The 25,321-nt window shown below is 47.8% G+C and overlaps 1 protein-coding gene across 1 annotated transcript in view; it reads left to right on the forward strand.

Annotated features, from left to right (window-relative positions):
* Window positions 1-15,258: 15,258 nt before the first annotated feature.
* The window catches only part of LOC119172924 (angiotensin-converting enzyme), a 105,247-nt gene continuing 95,184 nt past the window's right edge, over window positions 15,259-25,321 (forward strand). The window contains exon 1 of the mRNA XM_075893788.1: window positions 15,259-15,276. The gene's annotated coding sequence lies outside the window, so the exon portion shown is untranslated. The remainder of the gene's footprint in view (window positions 15,277-25,321) is intronic.

A 25,321-nucleotide genomic window follows, 5' to 3' on the forward strand; every position in this document is an offset into this window, starting at 1 on the left:
GCTCTCCCCCTCCCTGTTCTACGGCAGAGCTGGGACTAGTGGCAAGGGTGTGTGTGTATGTGCAAGCCAGTGTTGTGCCTCTATGAACATACATGACGGACGGTACTTCACTGAGAGGAACTTCCACATCACCGTTGGTCCGCATTGTTTTGTGTAGTGATCCCCAACTTGGGGATCTAGGGAACGGGGGTAAACAAAAAGGGCGTGCAGCGCCTCGCCCATTCCTCTTCTCTTCTGTCTTCATCTCGAAAACTCACTGTAAAGATGTAAATAAATCCGTTGAGTTTGCTCAAAGCTCTCCCCTAGTCCTTGGCCCGATGGAGCGACGGCGACCGGCCACGCTACCCGCAGACTGCGGTCGCCACGACGCGCAACAACTGGATGGTAAGCGGTGGGATGTGAGCCTGGAGGACGGAGAATGAACAACACGCCGAGATCATGGAGACTGGCAGCTGTGGACGGTGAGTGCTGGCTTTGGTTTTTTTGGTTGCCAGGCTGATAAGATAGAAGTGCAATCTTTTCGCTGGTAGAGGCTACCACAGAAGCAGTTATTTACGGAGCTTCTGGGTAGAGACTGAGCTGCACCACACTAGTTCTCTGTCATGGATTGGAAGCGTTTGTTGCAGAATCAGCTCCTGATTCTAGGGGAGGAGCTGGGAGGAGAAGTAGATGCGGGGATGAAGAAAGACGCAATTGTTAGCGCTATCGATGGCTTGAATCTGAGCAGTGAAGATATTAAAGAAACGTGGAACGAGATTCAAAAAGCAACAGGAACAGGAGCGCGAGGAAAAGCGTGAGGAAGAGGAGCGTCAGGAAAGGCGACAGGAACAGGAACGTCAGGAAAGGCATGAGGAACAGGAACGTCAGCTAAGGCAAAAAGAACTGGAGATAGAACAGTTGCGGCTCGAAGTGGAAATGAGGAAGATTGCAGGGGTCCAAGGAGTGGAGGTAGAAGGCAGACAAAATCTTTGTGATTTATCTAAACTATTGCAACCCTTCAAAGTAGGGCAACATGTGGGCCTCTTTCTTGTGAGCTTTGAGAGAACCTGTGAAAAATCGAAGCTTGGTCGTAGCACATGGGCTCCAAATTTGTTAAGTTTGCTGCCATGTGAAGCAGCGGATGTAATCGCGCGGCTTCCGGTGGAGGATGCGGACAACTATGACAAAGTGAAGGATAGCCTTTTAAAGAGGTTCCGACTTTCGCCAGACGCGTTCCACCAGCGGTTTCGCAATCTGACAAAGAAGCAGGGCAGCACGTATTCTGAGTTTGCCTACGAGTTGAAGGGCAACTTAGTAGAATGGATGAAAGGAGCCAACGCTTTTGGGAACTTCGAAATGGCTCTTGAAGTAGTGGCTTTCGAACAGTTTTTTTCAAAACTTTCCAAGCCAATGAAGCTCTGGATCCAAGATAGAGCCGGCGTAAAAACAATACAGGCAGCGGCCGACTTGGCTGACGAGTACGCGTCACGCCGGGGAGAAAAAGACGAGGTTCCTCCAACAAAAGCGGGAGATAAAGGGAAACCTTGGACGGCGAAGCAGGGAGCTGACGCAGGTACGACTGCACAGAAAAAGACGGACTTCGCTGCAAGTGGTCAAGGATCACAAAAGAAACAGGAGGGAAAGGTTTCGGGGGATTCTTCCAAAAAGAGTCCTTTTGAGGCTCGGAAACCACCTACTTGCTACAAATGCATGAAGGAAGGGTGTATTGCCGTAGGCTGTCGTAGGCCCAGGCCAGCCCTTTCGTATACTTCTGACTCAGCCACTAGCGAGGAGCTTCTTAGTCCGTACCTTTTTAACCTAACAGTGAACGGAAAGCCGTGCCGCGTCTTACGAGACAGTGGGGCAACCATGGATCTGGTGCACCTGGACTATGTGGCACAAGCAGACTACAACGGCAAGTGCGCATGAATTAAACCAGTTTTGGAAGATGGAAGCATTTGTCTTCCGGTAGCTCGAGTAATCCTCACAGGGCCGTTCGGAGAAGTGGAGACGGAAGCGGCGGTGTCAGACAAGCTGCCCCCGCAGTACCCCTATTTGTTCTCGAATAGGACCGACCGTCTGCTGAGAGAACAAGGGAAAAGTTTTCACGAGGGAACAGTACAAGCCTTGACACGAGCTAAAGCACGAGCGTTAGCATCCGAACTAGAGCGGCAAGAACCGAGTTTCACCGGAAGTCCAGCAACACCAGCTGGAGTCAGCGCAGCGGAGCCTGCTATCCCGTCGCCTACTGAAAAAGAAAGAGAGGGGTCAGAGAAGCAGACTAGCGCTGATACAGCGGAAAGAGAATCGGAGGAGGGGCTGCTCGTGTTGCCGGTATCAAAAGCACTAAGCAATGTACTGGGGAAAGTGACAAGAGACGAGCTCATCGAGCAGCAAAAAAGCGATCCCAGCCTTAAGGAAATTTGGAACATCGTCAGGGAAGGGGTGGCAAGGAAGAATGTCAGTTTTCCTGTCAAAAATGGCATCTTGTTCCGCCACTACCGGACTGCAAAAGGTCGCCCGTTGGACCAGACTGTAGTGCCGGCTAAGTATCGGCCTGACATTGTGGATCTCTGTCACGGAGTTGGTTGGTCGGGGCATTTAGGAGCTCGGAAGACCAAAGATAGGCTCCTAACGGAGTTTTATTGGCCAGGATGCTTCAAAGAAGTTGAGAAGCACGTAAGAGCGTGTGACACCTTCCAGAGAGGGGGAAAACCGCACGAGAAGGGAAAGGCACCACTTAAGCTTGTTCTGCTCATTTCGGAGCCATTTCGCCGGCTGGTAATAGACGTTGTGGGACCACTCCCAGTGACAAAGTCAGGCTACCGGTATTTGCTTACCGCCGTTTGTCCAGCAACCAAATTTCCTGAGGCGATACCAATGAAGGAGCAAAGTTCCGTAGAGGTAGTCAACGCACTACTGCCTATTTTTTTCGAGAGTGGGCTTTCCTCAGGAGATACAGTGCGACCAGGGCTCAGTAGTCACAAAAGTGTGGAATGAAAATAATCCACAGTTCCGCGTACCACCCGCAGTCCAATTGTGTAGAGCGGTGTCATTCCGTGATGAAACGAGTTCTGCGAGCCCTTATCTTTGAAAGGAAGTGTCAGTGGGATGCTTGTCTTCCGGCAATGCTGTTTGCACTGAGATCGGTCACTCATGAAGCGACGGGGTTCAGGCCCGCGGAGCTGGTTTATGGACGGACGCTCAGGTCTCCATTGCGACTTTTGCGCGAAACCTAGGAGTCGAAGAGTACTGACCCTACGGTGGTCGAGTACATTCAGAAATTATTGGAAAGGCTATGGTGTGCTCGAAACATTGCTGAGGCGAACATGAGAGAGGCGCAAAGTAAAGCCAAGAGCTACTACGATCGAAACGCGAAACTGAGAGCTTATCAGGAAGGCGATCAGGTAATGGTCCTGCGCCCCTCGCGAGCAAATAAGCTGGAGGTTCAATGGGAGGGGCCCTTTCGGGTTGTGAAGAAGCTCTCGGACACAAATTACGCACTGGAACGTAAAGGAAGACGCCGAGAGGTTGTCATTTACCACCACAATTTAATGAAGAGTTATGTGGGAGAAGTGCAGAAAGTGAACTTGGCTCTTAACAGCACGGAGGAGCTAACACCTGAAATTCCAGGGTTGGTGGAAGTTGGAAGATCAATGGAGGTTACCGATGTCATGAAAACCGTAGGACCGGCCGAGGGCTTGAATGAGATGCAGAAAGTTGACTTACGCTACTTGTTGTCAGAACACATCAATGTTTTCTCGGAAAGGCCAGGACGAACTGAGGTTATCACTCATGACATTGAGCTAGCTTCTGACACCACTGTGAAGTCGAGGCCGTATAGGCTAGCCCTGCGACAGCAGGAGATCTTGAAAAAGGAAGTAGATCGAATTCTCTAGCTTAAGCTTATCGAACCTTGCGAGAGCACCTGCACGTCCCCTATGATTCTCGTTGAGGTTCCGGGGAAGGATCCACGGCCTTGCGTGGATTACCGCAAACTTAACGCGATCATGAAGGACCAAACCTATCTTATACCCAACGTAGAGGAGCTGGTGGAAAAAGTGAGCGCTGCTAAATACGTCTCGACTTTGGACTTAGTAAGAGGCTATTGGCAAGTTCCAATGACTAAACGAGCTAGTGAGTATGCGGCCTTTGTGGCACCGACGGGCACATTTAGGCCCCTAGTTCAGAGCTTTGGCCTTAAGAACGCCCCCTTTTGCTTTTCAAGGCTAATGAACCCAGTTCTGCAGGGGGCTGAAGGCTACGCTGTTTCCTACTTAGACGACATCGCTATTTATTCCAATACATGGGAAGATCACCTGTACCATCTTAGCGATGTCCTTAGACGTTTGACGCACGCTGGACTGACAGTGAAGCCGGCTAAGTGCCAGCTAGCTCGCGCCGAAGTAAAGTACCTAGGGCACGTGGTAGGGCAGGGCAGGAGGCGACCTGACGAGTTCAAAGTAGAGGCGGTTAGCGAGTTCCCGCCACCAGAAAGCAAGATGGCTATCCGCTCCTTTTTAGGGCTGACAGGGTATTATCAGCGCTACATCCCTCAGTACTCGGAGGTAGCCGCTCCGTTAACGGATGCACTGCGCAAGAAGGCTCCAGAAAAGGTATTTCGGAGTGCGGAAAAGAAGGGCGCCTTCCAGGTGCTCAAAGCGGCTCTTGTTAGCTCACCCGTACTGCATGCACCGAACTATGATCGTCCCTTTATTGTGCAATGTGATGCCAGCAACAGAGGCGTAGGAGTAATACTGTGCCAGGAGGATGAGAACGGGAACGAGCACCCTGTGTTGTACGCCAGCAGGAAACTCTCTGTTCGTGAGGAGGCCTACAGTGCTTCGGAAAAAAGAATGTGCCTGCATTGTGTGGGCTACCCAAAAATTAGCCTGCTACCTCTACGGAACTTCTTTTGTCTTCGTCACTGACCACTGCCCACTGACATGGCTATCGCAAATGTCGGGAAAGAATCCACGACTACTACGTTGGAGCCTTGCGCTTCAGGAGCTCAACTTCACTCTGAAGTATAAGAAGGGTTCCGCGAACGCCAATGTTGACACATTAAGCAGAGCTTTTTAGCTTTTGTTTTGCTTTTGCTTTCTTTTGTGTTCTGTTGACGGGCGTTTTTCCGTAATGGTTTTAAGTGGTCTTTTGAGTAATCAAAGTTTTTAGCTATGAGCAAGAGTATTAGTGTGGTCGCCATTTAAAAAAAGCGTAGGTGCATTGTGGCACAATTGAAAGACCGGCCTGGTTGCCGAAAACTCATTGCCGGCGCTTTCTGGTTCTAGCGGTTGGTCTTTGTGGTTTCAATGGTGTTGGAAGACTGCGGTTACTGTGATCTCTCCCGTCGAGCAGCTGATACTACCCGACGTCCGAGATCTTCCCGTTGGCGGAGGAGCTGTAGCGATCAAGCTATGCCTTGACCCAGTGGGTCATTCGCCACGCCGGATTAGTGCCAAAAGGATAGTCTCTCCACGGCTGGACGGAGGAAGCAACAGGGGCCGACTACACGAGACGGCGCCCACTGATTGACAGTGGCGCCAACTGTGTGGAATGTTGCCAAAGAGGGTTATGGAGCCGCCGCTCTATCTCCCGCCTGGGCCACGCATCGTTAGCGCGTTAACCAGCAGACGACGATGGCGCTGGTCAAAGGGCTCTTCCCAGAGGATTCCACGAACCTGGCACCTCTCGAAAGGGCGCGCTAAGATCTTCCCGTGGGAGCGCAGCGTGAGGCCGGCACCAAAGGGGTCGAGGCGCCCGTGCGTCTTCCGCTCTCCCCCTCCCTGTTCTACGGCAGCACTGCGACTAGTGGCAAGGGTGCGTGTGTATGTGCAAGCCAGTGTTGTGCCTCTATGAACATACATGACGGGCGGTACTTCACTGAGAGGAACTTCCACAACACCATTGGTCCGCATTGTTTTGTGTAGTGATCCCCAACCTAGGGACCTAGGGAACGGGGGTCAACAAAAGGGCGTGCAGCGCCTCGCCCATCTCTCTTCTCTTCTGTCTTCACCTCGACAGCTCACTGTAAAGATGTAAATAAATCCATTGAGTTTGCTCAAAGCTCTCCCCTAGTCCTTGGCTCGACGGAGCGACGGCGACCGGCCCCGCTACCCGCAGACTGCGGTCGCCACGACGCGCAACACCCCTCAAATGTTCACCATGACGTCCCCATGACTTCTGCTCGTCATCCAAAGGCCTGTTTAAGTGTGGCAGTTTGGGCTAGTTGGTATGATATGATGATAGTTATAGCGCGAGAACAAAACAATGACAAAGAGTGTCCTTCTTGTCTCTTTGTCGTCGTTCTGTTCTCGCGCTGTTTACGATTCGCTACCACTACGTTTGCTCGCCGCTCTTCCTCATCGTAAGGGGAGGAGGGGCTCTCGGCCCGGAGGAGAGATGAGATGACGAACGAGCGGAAGAGGGAAACGGGCGAGGACACCCTTAGTGCCATCAACTACGTGTAACTTCTGCTATTACGGCACCGTTTCGAAAAATCCTTACGGATTCATGTGCGTTGTTAACTCACGCAGAACTGCAACGCCACAACTAAGAAGCGTAGTGGTTTGGGCTAGTTGTTATTATACGACGATTGTTATAGCGCGAGATCACAACGACGACAAAAGGACAAGAAGAAGACGGGCGCTAACTTCCAACAGTGTTTATTGTACAGAGTGCAAAAACATATAAAGGAGAGAGTAAACCATGTAAGAAAAACCATGTGGCAAAGAACAATACAAGAGTAAGAGAAAAAACAAAAGCCAAAAAAAGGACTCTACGGAAACAATACAGAAAACTTGAAGAAGTAAAATTAGTTGCACGAGCCGATACTTTCAAGGAACCTTAATTCCTTCTCGGACAGAGACATGGAAGGCTTGCTAATGCATGAAACCTGTTCTCGTGCCATCAGCGCAGCATCGACGATGACTCGGGTGCGCTCATCTCTGTGCTTGTATTGTTATATTTTGTCTGTTGTACTTGAGGCTTTCATGATTTGACGCTTCCTAATGAGATTCTTCGTTTCCTGGGAATGCTTACCATTGTCCGGTCTAACTACCCTACCTCCAACTTCCACTGCACACTCCGTAATGATACTCGTCAGATTATCATTGTATCTACGCTAAGGTTGGTTTCCTCACTAAGAGCCGAGTACCTGTTCTGAAGTCAGACTATGGATTCTTGTACTTTCCTTCTCAGTGCTAGCTCATTGATTGGCTTCTTGCGTATCAGTTTCTGTCGTTCCTTCTTCAAGTCTAGGCGAATTCGAGACCTTACCATTCTATGGTCACTGCATCGTACCTTGCCAACCACTTCCACATCCTGCACGATGCCTGGGTGTGCACTCATTATAAAGTCTATTTCGTTCTTATTTTCGCCATTAGGGCTCCTCCATGTCCACTTGCGGTTTCCTCGTTTTCGGTAGAAGGTATTCAAAATCCGTAAAATGTTGCGTTCTGCGAATTCTACTAGTAGCTCTGCTCTGGCGTTCCTAGTACCGACACCATAATCTCCTTTTGCCTGGTCTCAAGCCTGCTTCTTCTCTAACTTTGCATCAAAGTCTCCCATCAGTATAGTATACTGAATTTTTACCTTACTCATTGCCGATTCCACGTCTTAGTAGAAGCTTTCAACTGAAGCGTCATCGTAGCTGGATGTAGGCGCGTAAGTCTGTACCACCTTCATCTTGTATCTCTTATTCAGTTTAATTACAATACCTGCCAACCTTTCATTAATGCTATAGTACTCCTATATGTTGCCAGCTATGTTTCTGTGAATCAGGAACTCCACTTCCAGTTCTCTTCTGTCAACCAAGCCCAAATAGCAAAGGACGTGCCCATTCTGTAGCACTGTATATGCCTCATCTGTCCTCCTAACCTCACTGAGCCCTATTATATCTCATTTAACACCCTCTAGCTCCTCGAATAGTACAGCTAGACTTCCCTCACTAGATAAGGTTCCAGCGTTAAACGTTGCCAAGTTCAGGTTCTAATGGCGGCCTGTCCGGATCCAGAGATTCTTAGCACCCTCTGCTGCGTTGCAGATCTGACCACCGCCATGGACAGTTGCTTCGCAGCTGCTGGGAACTGAGGGTGATGAGTTAATTGACGTATGCATGTGGGAGGTAGTGGCCAGATACTGCACCAGGGTGGCCAAACCTTCTCTGGTGAGGGAGTGCGTTACCGGCAGTGGTTACCGGTGAGGCCGCACCCCAGGCCTCTTAATGCAGTTCCATCTCCACGCGGATTTTTTTATAATCTGGTTGGGAACTGCGCGGCACCGGGATTTGAGCCACGGACCTTTTGCATGCAAGGCGGATTCTCTAACCACTACGCTATCGCCACACCCAGTTATAATGACATTACAAAAAAATTACCACTTCCTGGTGGGTGAAAATTTGCATAGAGATAAAAAACTACTTGCAGAAACAAAATATGCCAATTTTTAAAAAAATGCATTTTTTTGTCACTTTTCGGTCCCAAAGACCAGTCTGCCTCCGTAGTTGTACCTCTCGCAGCGTCGGCTAAATGCGCTGACTAGCTCATATCTTCACGACCAACTGTGGGCAATCCAGCGGGCTCGGACAGCGGTGGAAAGGCTACGTCTCACCGCACAAAACGTCGGGGTAACCGGAGCCCGGGCCGGTAACGCTGCAGGGTTCTTCTTAATAATAAAGTTTTTTTCCGTCCGTCCGTCCGTCTCACAGGTGAAGCCATGTCCTGGCAGGATTGGGCCAGTACCCTGAATACTACACAGCTGGATGAAGTAGTCAGCCGGTGATGAGATGCAGATGTTTTACTCATTACATGACTATACGAATGGAACAAGCACTGCACATTAACTGGGGTTGCTATAAGGGCGATTACAAAAACATTTTCAGGTGCCTGATTGAACATGCACTCAAATCTGATTTATTATTAAGTCGCGTCTCAACACAAGAATAACTTCATTGTATCCAAGAATTTGTTACAAATGTAGCAGCTAAAAAGGTTTTCAAGTTTCAAGTCATCAAGATCCACAGAATAACAGTAGACTGCTGTGAAAACTATATGGGGACATTACTGCCAGTCTTACCCCGTTTTTCATTTTTGCTCATATACTATCACCATTACTGTGCAGATGTGATGACAAGATCGACATAAGGTGAGGAAGGGGGATTAAAATAATCGTGGTTGCAGCGATCTCACCGTAGCATCGACATGAGGGCAAACGTGACTTTGCCCTTCTGGCCTCCAGAGAGACTACCAATGGTCTGTAATGCCAGGCCACCCGTGACACCAAAAGAGCCCAACTGTTGCCAAAATGAATAAGTTTTTGTAAATGCCACTCCTAGCCATATGGGATGAAGAAGTGTGGCTTCTCTTTGGTCGAGGCCAGTGAGCATGCGGAGAGCCGTCAAAGAGGACAGGTGGTGTTGACGACTCGCCTCTTTACTTGGTGGGCGCCATAGTGAGAACGTGATTTCACGCGCACGTCCTCGAAGATTACTGGCAGCATTGGTCCGCGAAAGTGGTATGACTTCTTCTCGTGTTCTTTCAAAAGCTGCCCGTGCGGCAGTATCGGCATGTTCGTTCCCTATGACGCCGCAGTGACATTTTTATATGTTTATAAAAAGAAAAAGAAGAGAAAAGTGAGCCCCGTAACTTTCTGCATCAGGGTCGACACCTCAACAGTAGCTCACAAGAGATGGGGTGAGGAGGGATTAAAAGGATAGGAATAAAGGTGTAGAGAGAGAGAAAGAGAGATGCGCTAAGCCAGCGAGCGAGGAAATATCGAGGGGATAGGAGAGATAGGAAAGATGGAAACATGGTCACAGGAGTCTGAGGACGCGGCACCACTTACGAGAGCTTTTGTCGGCGTCTGGAGATGGCGCAGAGCAAGTCCAGTAGGTCAGAGCTACGCTGTCGTCGGAGATCAGCGTCAGGAGATGACGTAGGGCGAGCCCAGTCGATCAGAGCTACGCTGACGTCGGAGATCGCGAGGGCACAACCGGTCAGCACGGAATACAGCGAGCGAGTCCCACCACTGTGACGTGGCAGCCACTGCAACGTCACATGATGCCCTTTCTTGTGTGAAGTGTGGAGAAGGCATCGAATTTTGAAAATAAGCTGTTCGTACGGCCCAAGACGCAGTGCTGAGAGCAAAGATTGTAGGGCAGCCCTTGAGTCGCTGAAAATTGACCATTTTTGCTATAGTTCCCCATTGACCACACAAAGTGCAGCGCGCAAAGCAGCTAGTTTTGCTGCTGTAGATACCATGGGGTGGTCAGTCCTAAAGCTGATGGTAACACCTCTTGCTGGGACAACTAATGCACCTGACGAACACTGGCGGTTCGTGGAGCCATCGGTATATATATGTACACTGTCTGAATATTTCTCGTGCGAAAGAAGAAGAGACAGTTGTTTCAGCACGGACGATGAAATCTCAGATTTCCTCCGAATCCCTGGTACGCTAAGATGCACTGCGGGTCGAAGAAGACACCAACGGAGTATCGATGGTTTAGATGCAGGAGTGACGCCCGAGTGAAGTTTCTCGTTGTACTTCACAATCATTTTAGCCATTGATGCTTGGCGCCTTTCTGAAGGCAACAGAGCAAGGTTATGACAATGAGTACGTGCAAAGTGTCTGATATGCGTTGTCAGGTCTTTTACAGCAACGTGAGTTTGTATCAGATAGTCACCAGCAATTGCAATTGTTGCCTCTGTTGACGTACATCTGGCAGACCAAGGCACACCCTCAGAGCTTGGGCTTGTACTGCCAGTAGAACACGAACACTGGTCTTGCAGGTATTGCTCAGCACGGGCAAGCTACATTTCAGGAAACCGAGAAACAGGGCTCTGTAGAGTTCTATCATTGCGTCTACTGACATCTCTCACGTCTTTCGAGCCAAGAACTTGAACATTTGGGAAATAGCGATCAAGCGCTTCTTCATATAGGCAACATGCGGACTCTTACAAAGGTCCCTATCAATAATGATGCCCAGAAACCGGTGGGTTCTGGCGTAAGAAATGGGTTGCCCGCAGATTGAGATGACATAAGGGGTCATTGCTTTGCGAGTGAATGCCACCAGCACACATTTTTCTGTTGATATGCTGAGACCTTGTTTTAACAAACAGTTGGCAATCATAGTTGCTGCTCTTTGAAGCCGGGAACGTATCTGAAAACTTGTGACTGCCGAAGTCTAGACACAGATGTCGTCTGCTTATATTGAGATCCTAATGGTACTTGGCAAGTATTCTGCAAGGACAATTAGTGCAAGATTGAATAGCGTCGGGCTAAGAACTCCGCCTTGAGGAACACCCCTGGAAGTATAGCGTTGCGTAGTTGGGACATCTTCTGTTAACACAAAGAATGATCTTGCAGCCAGGTAACTCGAAATCCACTGAAAGACTCCACCACCAAAGCCAACCAACGCAAGAGAACCCAAAATGGTTTCATCTAGTACATTATCATACGCGCCTTTCACATCTAAAACAAAGCTGTAGATAGTCGCTTACAGGATCTTTCGTACTGAACGTACAAAACTAGATCAATGACATTGTCAATGGAAGAACGGTCGTGTCAGAAACCAGCCACGGAATTCAGATAAATCTTGTAGTATTCAAAATACCACTCCCAGGCGACCTAGAATAATCTTTTCCATTACCTTTCTTACGCAGCTGGCCAGTGCTATTGGGTGGTATGAGGCGAGTTTGAATGGGGATTTGCCCAGCTTCAAAATGGGTACCAAATGGCTTATTTTCCAGTCGTCAGGAACATTGCCATCTTGCCACGAGATGTTGTAAAGGCTCAACAGTTCTCTCCTTGCACCTTTCCCAAGGTTGCACAAGGCTCGGTACGGAATACCATCTGGACCCGGATAAGTTAAACGCCTGCAGAGAGCTAGTGCCACCTCGGTCTCCTTCATTGTAAAAGGAGGTCCATGTGGTAGTCACGGGAACGGGGGACGTCGCCTCTCACTGAAGAATCGGAACGAGTGGCTTGGTTAGCGATCTGCGCAGAGAAATCTTCTGTGACATTGATGTCTTGCCACCCTTGAAAGAGCGCGAGCGTTTTGAATGGAAAACGCTGTTCCGTAGGGTGACGCAGACTTTGCACCGCTTTTCAAATGTGTGAGAGTGGCTTGCGAGGGTCTAGTGACTGGCAAAACGTTGTCCATCGTTCCGACGCTAATCTATCCAGGTGACACTGAATTTTCTTTTGCATCCTCCTGCTTGCCCCAAGATCGTGAATTGATTTTGTGCACTGATACCGACGCTCCGCCCAGCGTCGATGTGGTCGAAGTCGCTCCAACTCTATGTCAAAGTCGTTTCGTGCGGAAGATATCGTCACCGTGGGAGTGGCGTTTCGCATTGTGCTCTTAATTGTTTGCTCTAACCCGGATTGTAGGCCATCGCTGCAAGCATCTTCTATGTCAGATTTTAAGTTGGTCTATTGGACTGCTTGAATGGTCGTCCGTGGACCACAACTAGATGAGCCTTTGATGTTAAGGTAGATTGAAATGTGATCACTTCCTCGTGTCTCAACATCTGGGAACCACTTGACGTATCTCGCGAGGGAGTTTGAGTGAAAAGAAAGGTCGAGACAGATGCCGTGTGACACCCCTCGAAGAAAAGTGGGTCTACCGTCCTTCAGGAGAGTCAGGCCATAGTTGTAGGCAATGTTTTCCTTTTGCATTTGTCCGCGTACTTCCCCATGCGTGATGGTGCATATTGAAATCACCTATGATGACCCATGGTGCAAGACATGCTCTCAAAATATCCGCTAATCTCCTGGAATCGAGATCATTCGGAGGCGATATATAAACGTCTATGAGAGTAAACATGAGTTTGTTCATTTTCACAGTGATGCAGACATACTAATTGTCATCGTGAGGCGCTACCAGTTGCACAAACAACGTCAGTTCATTCCGAACAAAGACGATGATTTTGCTGCACGCACCGTTTGTTGAAGACATGGCAGCTTCGTACCCCGATAATCTTATTGGTTCCGACAAATTGGGTTCACCAATGACGATGAGTGGAAACACGTTGGTGTACACAAACTGACGAAAATATGAAAGGCGTGATTTTAGTTCTCAGGCGTTTCATTGGATGACGGATGCAGCTTTGACTTCTTTACGAAACGATGAGGTGTGAGTAGCCATCTTCCTAGTTGAGAGATTCAAGCACTGGGCTTAGGGCGTCTAATACTCCAAGTGGGCTTCGAGTAGATGCTGTCTTTATGTCGACTGATATCGCTCGGATGGCTTCTATGAGAGAACGCAGCAACAAAATCACTTGACGATCTGTTTTAGGCAAACCTTTCATGGCTGGAGACGGCTCTGGTGTGGCCGCAACCTGCTGAGGTTCCTTGGCAGAAGAGTGGGTCGGGAGCATGGCCAGAGAAGGAGGCTTTTCCGCTTCTTTCGTAGAAATGATGGGTCCTTTCGCGGCGCTACTGGGTGGAACCGCTAAAGAGTAAGCACTAGCATTTCGGGAATGTGCCTTTTTTGAAGACTTTCGATGATGCCGACGTCGACGCCGACGCCGAACTACTTCGGCTGCCTCCCTGTGTGTCGAGTTGTCTCGGGCCATTTGTTTGAGAACCGCGCGCTCTTTTCGGATTCGAGGACAGTCTTCCGACGAGGCAGCGTGAGGACCGCTGCAGTTGGCGCACTTCAGAGTAGTCACCCGACAGGTGTCTTCGGCATGAGGCTCAGTGCAACGGGGACACAGTCGGGAGTTGGGGCATACGCCCTTGACGTGCCCTAGCCTGAAGCACTAATGACATTGAAGTGGCGTTTGGATGAATAGCTGAACCGGATGTCGGAAATGTTCAACTTTAACGTGGAACGGTATGCAATCTCCTTTGAAAAACACTTTTATGCCGCGCGTACTTGCAGGCTTGATGAGGGTAGGCAAGTAAACATTAGGAATGGCAATGTCGATGTCATAAATTACACCGGCAATTAATTTATCGTCTATCGGGATAAAGGGGCGCAATTTAATGCCGCCTAGATTGGTCATTTGCTGCAGCTGTCCTAGCGCGCTCACATCGTGCACGTCTATGGCGAGAATATTCTTCCTTGGGTTTGCTCTTATATATATATATATATATATATATATATATATATATATATATATATATATATATATATACGTCCTTAATTTGATCTGGCACCGCACATTCCAGAGCAACAGAAAGGGCTTGCCTTTTCAGCACTCGTAGGTTGCTTGAAGGATCTTCTGGCATGAAGATGATTACGTGCGGCCAGCGCGCAGGCCTTGACTGTACAGTCGCTGTACTTGCAGGAGATGATGCTGATGCATTGGCAGCCCTTCTCTTCGCCTCTTACCCCGGACAGGTATAAAGCTGTCATCGGATGTGTCGTCTTCCGACATAGAATACAGATCGGTGTCTTCAGTGTCATTAGGGGAACCAGCTCGCTTCCTTGTGGTTGACAGCTGTGAGGACCTCTGACCAGGCGGGCCTCTGGCATGCTCCATGGCCATCACCACAAGATATGGAGGCAAGGAGCCTTAAAAAACCGATGGTTCACTAAAAAACAGAGCGCAGAAACAAGGGTTCTTCTAAACAAACACTTCTTCTTCGTCACAGAAATATGTACTGCAGCTTATGAGAAAACTATGATCATCTTAAATACGTGTGGGCCACAGATTTGAAGTAATTTCACTACGCGTACTTCTACTTATAAAGAAAGAAGGACCAACATTTGGCGCGCACGATACAACTGTGACACCACTGTCACGTGATATGATGTATTTATGAAAGGTGGTGACTATACTGACAGCTCATAGAGTAACGAGGAGTGTTCAAAATAAAGATCAGTGATACAAGACATCTGAAAGTCTCGCAGGACACAGAAACGCAATATACTGGTGAAAGGAAGGCCACCAGCTTCGTCGTTTGATCGGCTGGTCGAGTTTTATTCGATCTTTTCTATGCATTCGCATGAAGCATTGTCGTGACTGAAAACAGTTCGGTATAAAAGGTAACTTGATTTATCCGAGTTTGATGTAGCTGATTTCGACTGTGCTTACATATAGCGTCACGGTGGACGAGCTTAAGTTCACGAACACGCTTGTGCAAGCAATGGTGCGCGATGCTGACGCAGCCCCTAGTGCAAAATTGTTCATTCGAAAACAGGTGTTAGTTTATCTCGCACGGAATCGGACATAAGTCCACAGGCGACGATGCGCAACCTTGTCGGCATTCACCTCCCGGCCGTCCTTCGATCGGCTGCGTTCTCTGCATCTCCGAATAGAAGAGCTCTTTTCGAGCGGAGGTGTTCAGGTGAGTCCCTTGGATGTTATTTCTCCGAGACGTTTTCTCGGAGAACTTACTCGGGGACAGGCCAAACTAGTGATGTGTGAGTACAATAATACAAGTAACAAGTTGTAATTTATTTGCCCAAATTGCGGCTAACACGTCGAGACAGTGATTCGGTGAGAAATACAGAACGACAAAAAACTTGATTTGCGTAATCATTTATTTGACTCAGGGGCCTCAAATGCGCGTCAGCTTATGGACTACATTCACAAAATTAGTCCCACAAGTTACAGGGCAGTGAAGTGGGTCGGAGAGGAGGTCCAATCAAATTACAAGTTACTTTTGTATATAGTAAATAACAAACTACACCCCATGTTTGATTCTTCTCGGTGTGTTGAGTTCTGTCTCCGTAGACCTGGCATAAGAACACCTAGAACTAAGACCACCTATGGTCAGCAACATACTAACTATCAAATACCCAGTCTCCTTAGCAAACTTGAAATTATTGTTGACATAAATGAAAAATAAAAAAATACATTCAAGGAAATTCTCCTTCGCAATTTAATTGAACATGTTTAAAATAATATTCCGAATATTTATTACGTTATATTTACGAATTGTTAACTGTATAGCTTCAATGCTGTTGTTTGCTTTTGAAATGTATATGTCAACAAATGTGTTTTGATCTCACTTATTTCACATTTTGCGTTAATGATGTTTTTCTTTAATGGTATTTTGTCTTTTGTTATGCATATGATTCTGTTCTTTTTCACATTGTAGCGTTTATTTGTTTGAATATAATTTGAATGTTGTTAGTCTTTGTGTAAAAAGTTGTCTTTTATCTGCGTCTAAGTTGTGTACCAGACCGTAATTCGGAGCTGAAGCCTCCGTCCGGCTTTACAGCCTTATGCTTCTGCTTCGTTTTTCGTATATAGGTACAGGAAAAAGAAATATACCTCACATCTCAAATCGAGTTTTATTATTTCACAATAAGATGTACAAAAAAAAAGAATATACAGAATGAGGTACCGTAGTATACACTGAAATGGGACCTCCTAACCTCCTATTAAATGTAAACATAAGTATTTGATTGGCAATAACAGTGTAAAAAATAATAAAAAACAAGGTTACAAAAAATGATCTACCGATACAACTAATTGACGATGTTCACACTAACTACGTAAATTGAAAATGCAAACTACTATATATATATATATATATATATATATATATATATATATATATATATATATATATATATATATATATATATATATATATATATTGTGTTCAAACACGGAAAAACGAGCCCTTAGGTATACACTTCTTTCCCACACACACACACACACACACACACACACACACACATATATATATATATATATATATATATATATATATATATATATATATATATATATATATATATATACGTAGCATACGTAACATGATAAAGAAAAAACTAAATACTCACAAGAGAATTACATTGGGAGGGAGAAACCGGTAAGGCAGATGAGTGAGTGTCGCGCAATAAAATCTTTTTCAATTCATCGCGAATTTCATGTGTTTTTTGAATTTTTAATAAAAATGAGAATACATTCCAAAATAGTATGGCCGCAAAGTGAACTGTCTGTTTCTTACAATCAGTTCTTACTTTGGGCAGAATAAAATTGTTATGCTGCGCAAAACGACTTGGGCAAGTATTTAGTAAACATGATGAATTAATTGAGGATAATGATATTTGTTTATTGATTAGTTTGCAAAGAAAAGTGGCGAGATTGAATTTTACAAGAGCGGCAACATCAAGACCTTTATTTTCTTGTAGCAATTGTTAAGAATTGTTAGTGGCTGAACTAAACGAGATTAATCGAATTGCCTGGTTATGAATAATTTGTAGTGGTTTTAGGTGAGTGGTGTACGTGTTGCCCCATGAGGTTACGCATTAAGTAATATGTGCGAGTGCACAAATGCGAAATAAAGTGAGAGCAAGACCAGACGAGGAAAAAAAAAATTGGCAGATCACAATAGGACATTGCAGATGCTTTTGGTGATTTTTTTTTATTTTCTGGTACAGTGGGAATCGATGATACGCAAAACTTGAATGATAAATGATGATAATATCAACACAACGTTACGAGATGGAGGTAAATGATGCCGTGCATGACTTTCGTGTCATGATTATCATGTTTGGATGTTTCATTTACTTTCTTCATCCATTCACGTCACGTAATACCAAATTTAGTATATGTGGAGCTAGCGAAACGGCCGTGAGCACGCTACGAGCGTGTTATGTTGTCATGTTCTTAAATAACAGGCGTGCAAGGATTATCATGTTTGCACCAGTCATATATTTCGTCATCCATTGACGTCACGTAACACCGAACTTGGTATATGTGGAGCCAGCAAAACGGCCGCGAGCGCATCATGAAGGGCCCAATATCCATGCTGCATTTCGACATGCTGCATTTTGCGCCGATGTGTTACGCAGAGAACACTGCGTCTCGATCTTTTCATGACGGAGGGACGCCGGACGTGCTCAGACGCGCATGCTTCAAAGCAACGCAGCATGGACGCACCTGCAAGTATATGGCAGGACAGGTGCCTGGCGTGGAAATGCCGGCGTGACGCGACGAAATTAACGCCGGCGAGCACGCGCACCACATCACGTCGAAATGTATTTAACGCCTTGACTGTGGCATGTAGTCATGTTCTCACGTGACACGCCTCTCATGATTATCATAATTATCATCTCATGTTTGCACCAGTCACATACATTCGTCATCCATTGGTGTCAGGTAATACCAAATTTGGCATATGTGAAGCTAGCGAAACGGCCGCGAGCGCATCATGAGCGTACCACGTAGTTATTTTGTTACATGACACGCATCTCATATTTATCATGTTTGCACCAGTCACATAGATTCGTCAGCCAGTCGCATACTGTATTACCAAACTTGGCATAATTGACGCTAGTGAAACGGCCGCGAACGCATCATGAGCGTGGCATGTAGTCATGTTGTTACATGATACGCATGTCATGATTTTTGTGTTAGAGTCTGTCGCTTGTGTTCGCCATGCAATCATGCCATACAATACCAGTTATGCAACATACCTTGTGAACGAAAGCACCGCAAGAGCTGCAAGACCATGAAATTTAAAGCATGACATTCATGGCATACATATCATGATTTTCATGTTATGACTAGTCAAATATGATGTTCATACAGTCATGCTATGCCATGCTAAGTTTGGCACACCGATACCATTATCGAAACGGCCAGGAGAGCTAAAAGTCGTGGGTGGATAGATAGATAGATAGATAGATAGATAGATAGATAGATAGATAGATAGATAGATAGATAGATAGATAGATAGATAGATAGATAGATAGATAGATAGATAGATACGCTCAAAGTCGCCGAAGTTCGCTAAGAAATGCTTCGCATTTAGAAATTGACGTGCTCTGATGAGGATGCGTATTCCGTGAGATAACTTCTTTTTAAGATGTGTGACATGGTTTTGAAATTTCAAATGATGGTCAATATTTACGCCTAAGTAAACATATTCTTCACTTGCCGGTAATGCATGGTTTTAATGAAAATGGGCGGAATGCACAGTGGTGATTCATTTTTTGATGAGAACAAAACAAATTCAGTTTTACAGGGATTAATAGTAAGTCTATTAGTTTAAAACCAACCTAACAAGTTGTGAAGATCACTGTTAAGCTGGGTTACTACTACTGATAGATCTTCATTAAAATGAATTATTGTAGTGCCATCAACATATATTATGCACTTGTAAAAGGTAGGACAATTATGCAGGTTATTAATATAAAATAAACATAGCAAGGGGCCCAAAATGGACCCCTGCGGCACACCTAGATCACCAATCTTTCGTTTAGATTAAGCATTGCATATACTAAAAACTTGATACTTGTCTCGCATTTAGTCGCGTAGCAGCAGTAAAGGAGGATCAGTTATGCCAATTGAGTCTAGTTTAATATTGCCACGGGAAACTGCCAACGCTCAGTGTAAAGCAGACATCGCGAACAAGAGAAGTTTTGACGGCACCGGAACTAGACGCTAATCTTCGTGAAACGTCAATAGTCGTTACAGTGCTCTCTACTTAATTTGATAAATAATACATTTGTTCTTTGATACAGCTGCCACGTCGGGTTAACGTTCATTGTAGATAGTTGCCATGCACTAAAGTTGATTTATGTAACAGTGTTCAGGGCCAGCATCCTCGCGAACATCAGCGCTTCATATCAGTTTCTGGTGTTGGTAGTACTCATGTACCAGTCGGCATCGTTGCGCAAGTGCAAACAACTGGTTATATAAAGATGTGCAACTCTTCCAAGTATGTCTCTGCGTGTGACTTTTGTACATATATTTAGCGTCATTTCATGGCGTGTCGCTCAATCGAAAAATTGCAACATGGTCACTTTCCCTCCGCATGCTTAACATAACGTCGATTCCCCGGTATGTGGGATCTGCCGAATTCTCACTGTGCAAGTTGTTGTGTTTACTTTTCTCAAACTGCTTTTCGCGCCGACAAGATCCCGGCGTACGAGAATGGGAGGCCGAAGCGGCGCGGCAGCGGCGTGCGGACCAAGCTTCGGTCCACTCTTCATCATTCACCCCATGGATATGCTCTGTCTGTCTGTCTGTCTGTCTGTCTGTCTGTCTGTCTGTCTGTCTGTCTGTCTGTCTGTCTGTCTGTCTGTCTGTCTGTCTGTCTGTCTGTCTGTCTGTCTGTCTGTAGATTAGTCTGTTTATTCGCCCTAACGATACCACAAACGGCACCAAACGGCCAACCCCATCCGCAGCGCCCACCAATATTGCTCAAGGTTTAGCGTTCATAGATGTGCGATTGTCCAGTAAAAAGCGAAATTCGCATATCTGAGGCGCCACAACAACGCTTCAGTGTTTTCTATGTCTGCCTTTATACTAGAAGAGGCACACACAAGTAACTCTAAGGAATGTAGCGTTTAATCGCGCTGCGCTGACAGTGCAACGCGATGCTCAAAGAGACAACGCTTTGCTACCACGTCACGGTGGTGGCACCTGCCCGTCGCTTTGCGTTCTACACCTTATCACCTCCGAGACTTGCGTGCGTCTTTCTCCGCGGGCTGCACGCTTTCGTTTTCGAAGATAACTGCGAGATGGCACTTGTGTCTAACGTGCCTAGATGCGCTCGTTCGCCTCCGCCACACGCTCGAGGCACTCTAACGCAGCGCCTGCAGAATACCATTCACCAATTTTCTGGGGCAGAACACCAAATAAACATTTTGTTCACTCTCTCCAGACGCAAGACTATCGTCTTTCGACGACATTTGCAGTGTAACATGTATATTCGGGCCAATTTTTTTTTGAGAATCACGTGTGCAACGCCACCCGACTGAAAATGCGCAGGAAAATCACATTGCGATTAAGAGCATTGCCTGAGCATAAAAAAGTCCATGTTTGAGTAAAAGAGTCCTCTCTTGTAGATAAACGGGAATGCTTTTTGTTGAAGGAACGTTCTTTCGAGGGATTTTTTCCTTCTTGAAGCTTTTCAGGTCCCTCTGACCGAGGCTACTGCTCCTAGTCACTGCCACCTATCCAATCAGGCCATGCTTTTAAGAATTGCCACAAATAGGATGCGATCATATCCCCATTTACGTTTATAATGAAGGAATGATGATAACAAAAGGAAACAGCAAGCATCATCGCAGAGTAAGGCACCACGAGATCGGCGCTCGAGCTCCTCCATCTTCCTCGTCCTGTCGCTATTTGCAATCTCCCGCCTGCCCGTTTGGTTCGCCCAATAAACCTCTTTACATTTGGTGGATCGTGCTGGGTAACCACATCGCCTACAACCTGTAACTCCGATCTCGCACCCTGCCGTCGACCATGCAAGTAGACGCTGCCCAACAAACAATACCTCTCGCGGCCACTACTTGCCCCGGCCCGGTTCATCAGCGAGACCCCCCGATCTTTGCCGGCACCGAAGACCAGGACGTCGAGGACTGGCTGTCGTCATACGAGAAAGTCAGTGGACCCAACAGGTGGGATGACGCTGCTAAGCTAGGCACTGTCAATTTTTATCTCACCGACGTGGCCAAGCTGTGGTATACGAACCACGAAACCGAGTTCGCGAATTGGTCCGCCTTCAAGGAGGCAATACGTGCCGTTTTTGGTCGTCCTGCCTTACGGAAGCTACGCGCCGAACAACGTCTGCGCACACGGGCACAGGAGCGAGGTGAAACTTTCACATCATATATAGAAGATGTGATTGATCTCTGCCGGCGCGTCGATGCTTCCATGAGCGAGAGTGCGAAGATACAGCACTATATGAAGGGCGTCGACGATGACGTTTTCCAGATGCTTCTCGCGAAGTCTCCAAGCACTGTGGCAGAAGTAGTGACTTTGTGCCAAAGCTATGATGAATTGCGGAGGCAACGAGCTCAGACGCGACGCTCATTCCGGACAATCCAACCAGTGACCGCACTGGACGCTATGGCTGACCAGGCAAACCTTCTCGCACAAATGAAAGACTTCGTGCGAGAGGAAGTGGCTCGGCAGCTTTCTCTGCTGCCTTTTGCTCAACGCCAGGAGCTCTCGCACCAACAGCCACTGCGACACCCACCACCATTGGCTCCCATGCTCCAACATGTGGTCCAGGAGCAGATTTCCGAGGCTATGCCGGTGCCCTTGCAGCAGCCCACCGTCACCGCGCCTCTTACTTACGCTGAGGCACTAAAGCGGCAGCAGCGACACCACCCCCCGTCGTTCCAGGGACTGCCGTATACCTCAGCCCCGACTCAGCCGTCCACCGCCTGGGTTCCTCCCATTGCCACCACAGCCTCGACACACCCGTCTGCCGCATGGACTGGTCCCCTCGTCGCCAATACTTGGAGAACGCGCGATAACCGGCCCATCTGTTTTGCGTGCGGCGGCCCTGGCCATATCGCCCGTTACTGCCGTCGTCGCGGGCCGGGATACCCAGACGCCCGGACACAGAACAGCTTCATGGACCTTTCTCCATCCCGTCTGGAAAATTCTGACCCTCAGTCAAGCTCGTCTTCACGGGAATGTCCGCGTACTATGTCTGGTCGCTCACCTTCCGCGTACTATGTCTGGTCGCTCACCTTCACCCCGTCGTCGCTCCCTGTCACCCATGCGTCGTCGGCCAGCTCCTGAACACGAGGGAAACTAACCGCCGCAGTTCAGGAGGCAAGAACTGCGCTGTCGAAATGCTCAAGTCCTCGGACATTGCCGTCGAATATTGTCGAAGTTTTTGTAGAAGGTACTCGAGCATATGCTCTAGTGGATACTGGTGCTGCCGTTTCCGTGATAGACGCTAAACTTTGCCGCAAGCTCCGTAAAGTGACGACGCCTCTTAATATGATGTCCTTGCAAACAGCGAATGGGGACCCGGTTCAGCCTGTAGCCGCCTGTACTGTCCGACTGATGATCGCGAATGACCACTACACTGTTGAGTCTATTGTCCTGTCGTCATGCTCACACGACATCATACTTGGATGGGATTTTTTATCGCGTAACCATGCCGTTATTGATTGTGCAAGATCGGAGCTTGAACTTTTCCCGTTTTACGACCAACCAACCAGCCGCATTCAGCCCGCCGTACACAAACTCGTCGTCAAAGAAGGCACTGAAATTCCTCCGACAGCAGCTGTGTTGCTCCCCGTGTTCTGTGACGGCATTAGGAACGAAGCTGCATTCTTTGAGCCATCAAGCCTCTTCCTTAGTCGAAGATCACTTCTTCTGCCTTATTCAACCCTCTCTATTTCTGAAGGAAACAGTGCTCTTTGCCTCATCAATCCCCTTCCGTATCCCGTTGAACTGTTTCAAGGTGAATCTCTTGGACACGTGCATGCCATTGATAAAGAACAAATTTTTACCATGCCGCCAGATTGTTCTGGTGACTACGACGCCATAAGTGCCCTCAACCCTTCCAATATACCACCTTGCGAGCTTTTCGATTCATCGATTGCCGACGGACTATCGCCATCTGAACGCTCTGAGCTGCTTCAGCTGCTCTACCAGTTTCTTGAATCCTTTGACGTTGCTCAACCTACCCTTGGCCGAACTCCCAGTTTTTTCCACCGCATCGACACAGGTTCCAACGCGCCAGTACGACAGCGACCATACCGTGTTTCCGCCACAGAACGTCAGGTTATCACCGAACACGTTGACGATATGCTCAAGCGCGACGTTATCCGACCTTCCCAAAGTCCATGGGCATCACCTGTCCTTCTTGTTAAAAAGAAGGATGGTGCAATTCGCTTCTGCGTTTATTACAGGCGCTTAAATAAGATCACTCGCAAAGACGTATACCCTTTGCCCAGGATTGATGACGCCCTTGATTGCTTACAAGGTGCCGAGTTTTTTTCGTCGTTAGATTTGCGTTCGGGGTATTGGCAGGTGCCCTTAGCAGATGGTGATCGTCCAAAAACAGCATTCGTGACACCGGACGGGCTATATGAGTTCAATGTCATGCCCTTCGGCCTCTGCAATGCGCCGGCCACATTCGAGCGCATGATGGACTCGGTTCTGCGGGGTTTGAAATGGAACATATGCCTCTGCTACCTCGACGATATCGTCGTCTTTGCACCCGATTTCGCAACGCACCTTGTACGCCTGAAACATGTCCTCACGTGTCTGAAGAATGCGCAGCTCCAACTGAATCTAAAGAAATGCCACTTCGCTGCTCGGACGCTTACCATTCTCGGTCACATCGTATCAAAGGATGGTGTTCTTCCCGACCCGGCTAAACTACGCGCTGTTGCTGAATTCCCCAAACCAACGACTGTAAAACAGTTACGCAGCTTCGTAGGATTGTGCTCCTACTTTCGTCGGTTTGTGCGCAACTTTGCCTCCATAATTGCCCCTTTGACCCAACTTTTAAGCAGTGCCAACGACATCTCATCATGGTCTTCCGAATGTGATCACGCATTTACCACTCTTCGCCGTCTCCTGACATCACCGCCTATATTGCGCCACTATGATCCCACGGCTGCAACTTAAATCCATACAGACGCCAGCGGTGTCGGTCTCGGTGCAGTTCTCGCTCAACGCAAGCCTGGATCCCCTGAGTATGTCGTCGCCTACGCCAGCAGAACGCTCAACAAGGCTGAGGTAAACTACAGTGTTACCGAAAAAGAGTGCTTAGCCATACTTTGGGCAATTGTGAAATTTCGCCCATACTTATATGGCCGCACCTTTGCTGTAGTTACAGACCATCATGCCTTATGTTGGTTGTCGTCGCTGAAGGATCCATCAGGTCGCCTTGCTCGTTGGGCTCTGCGACTTCAAGAGTATGACATCCGCGTCGTGTACCGTTCCGGCCGCCAACATGCTGATGCTGATGCGCTCTCGCGATCACCACTGTCGACTGAGGCTGCCTCTATATCTTCTATGGAACACGCGCTGTCCGCTCTTGACATCGACACAATGACCTCTGCACAGCGCGACGATCCATGGATAACTTCGCTTCTGGACGTCTTATCTGGGGTACCGACACTTCCCACCACTCGAGCAATGCGACGCCAGGCTTCGCGCTTCACCATTCGAGGTGGCCTTTTGTACCGGCGCAATTACTCACCAGACTGCAGGAAGTGGCTGCTCGTTATTCCCCGAAAGCTGCGCTCTACAATCTGTGCATCATTTCACTGCGACCCGCAATGCGCTCACGCCGGTGTCTTCAAGACCTACGAACGTTTAAGGAAGCGGTACTACTGGCGTGGGATGTTTACTTTTGTTCGACAGTTTATTCGCGGCTGCCACGAGTGTCAGCGACGAAAACAGCCACCGAATGCAGGAGCAGCTCCACTACAGCCGCTTGCGTGCCCTGACCGCCCATTCGATCTCGTCGGAATCGACCTTTATGGACCACTGCCATTGACCACAGCAGGTAACCGGTGGGCTATCGTTGCCGTAGATCACCTGACACGGTACGCCGAAACCGCTGCTCTTCCTACGGCGACCGCTCAGGACGTCGCATCTTTCATCCTCCATCGGTTTGTGTTGCGTCACGGCCCTCCTCGCGAGCTCCTCAGTGACCG

This window comes from Rhipicephalus microplus, chromosome 4 (genome assembly GCF_043290135.1).
Source record: "Rhipicephalus microplus isolate Deutch F79 chromosome 4, USDA_Rmic, whole genome shotgun sequence".
NCBI lineage: Eukaryota > Metazoa > Arthropoda > Arachnida > Ixodida > Ixodidae > Rhipicephalus > Rhipicephalus microplus.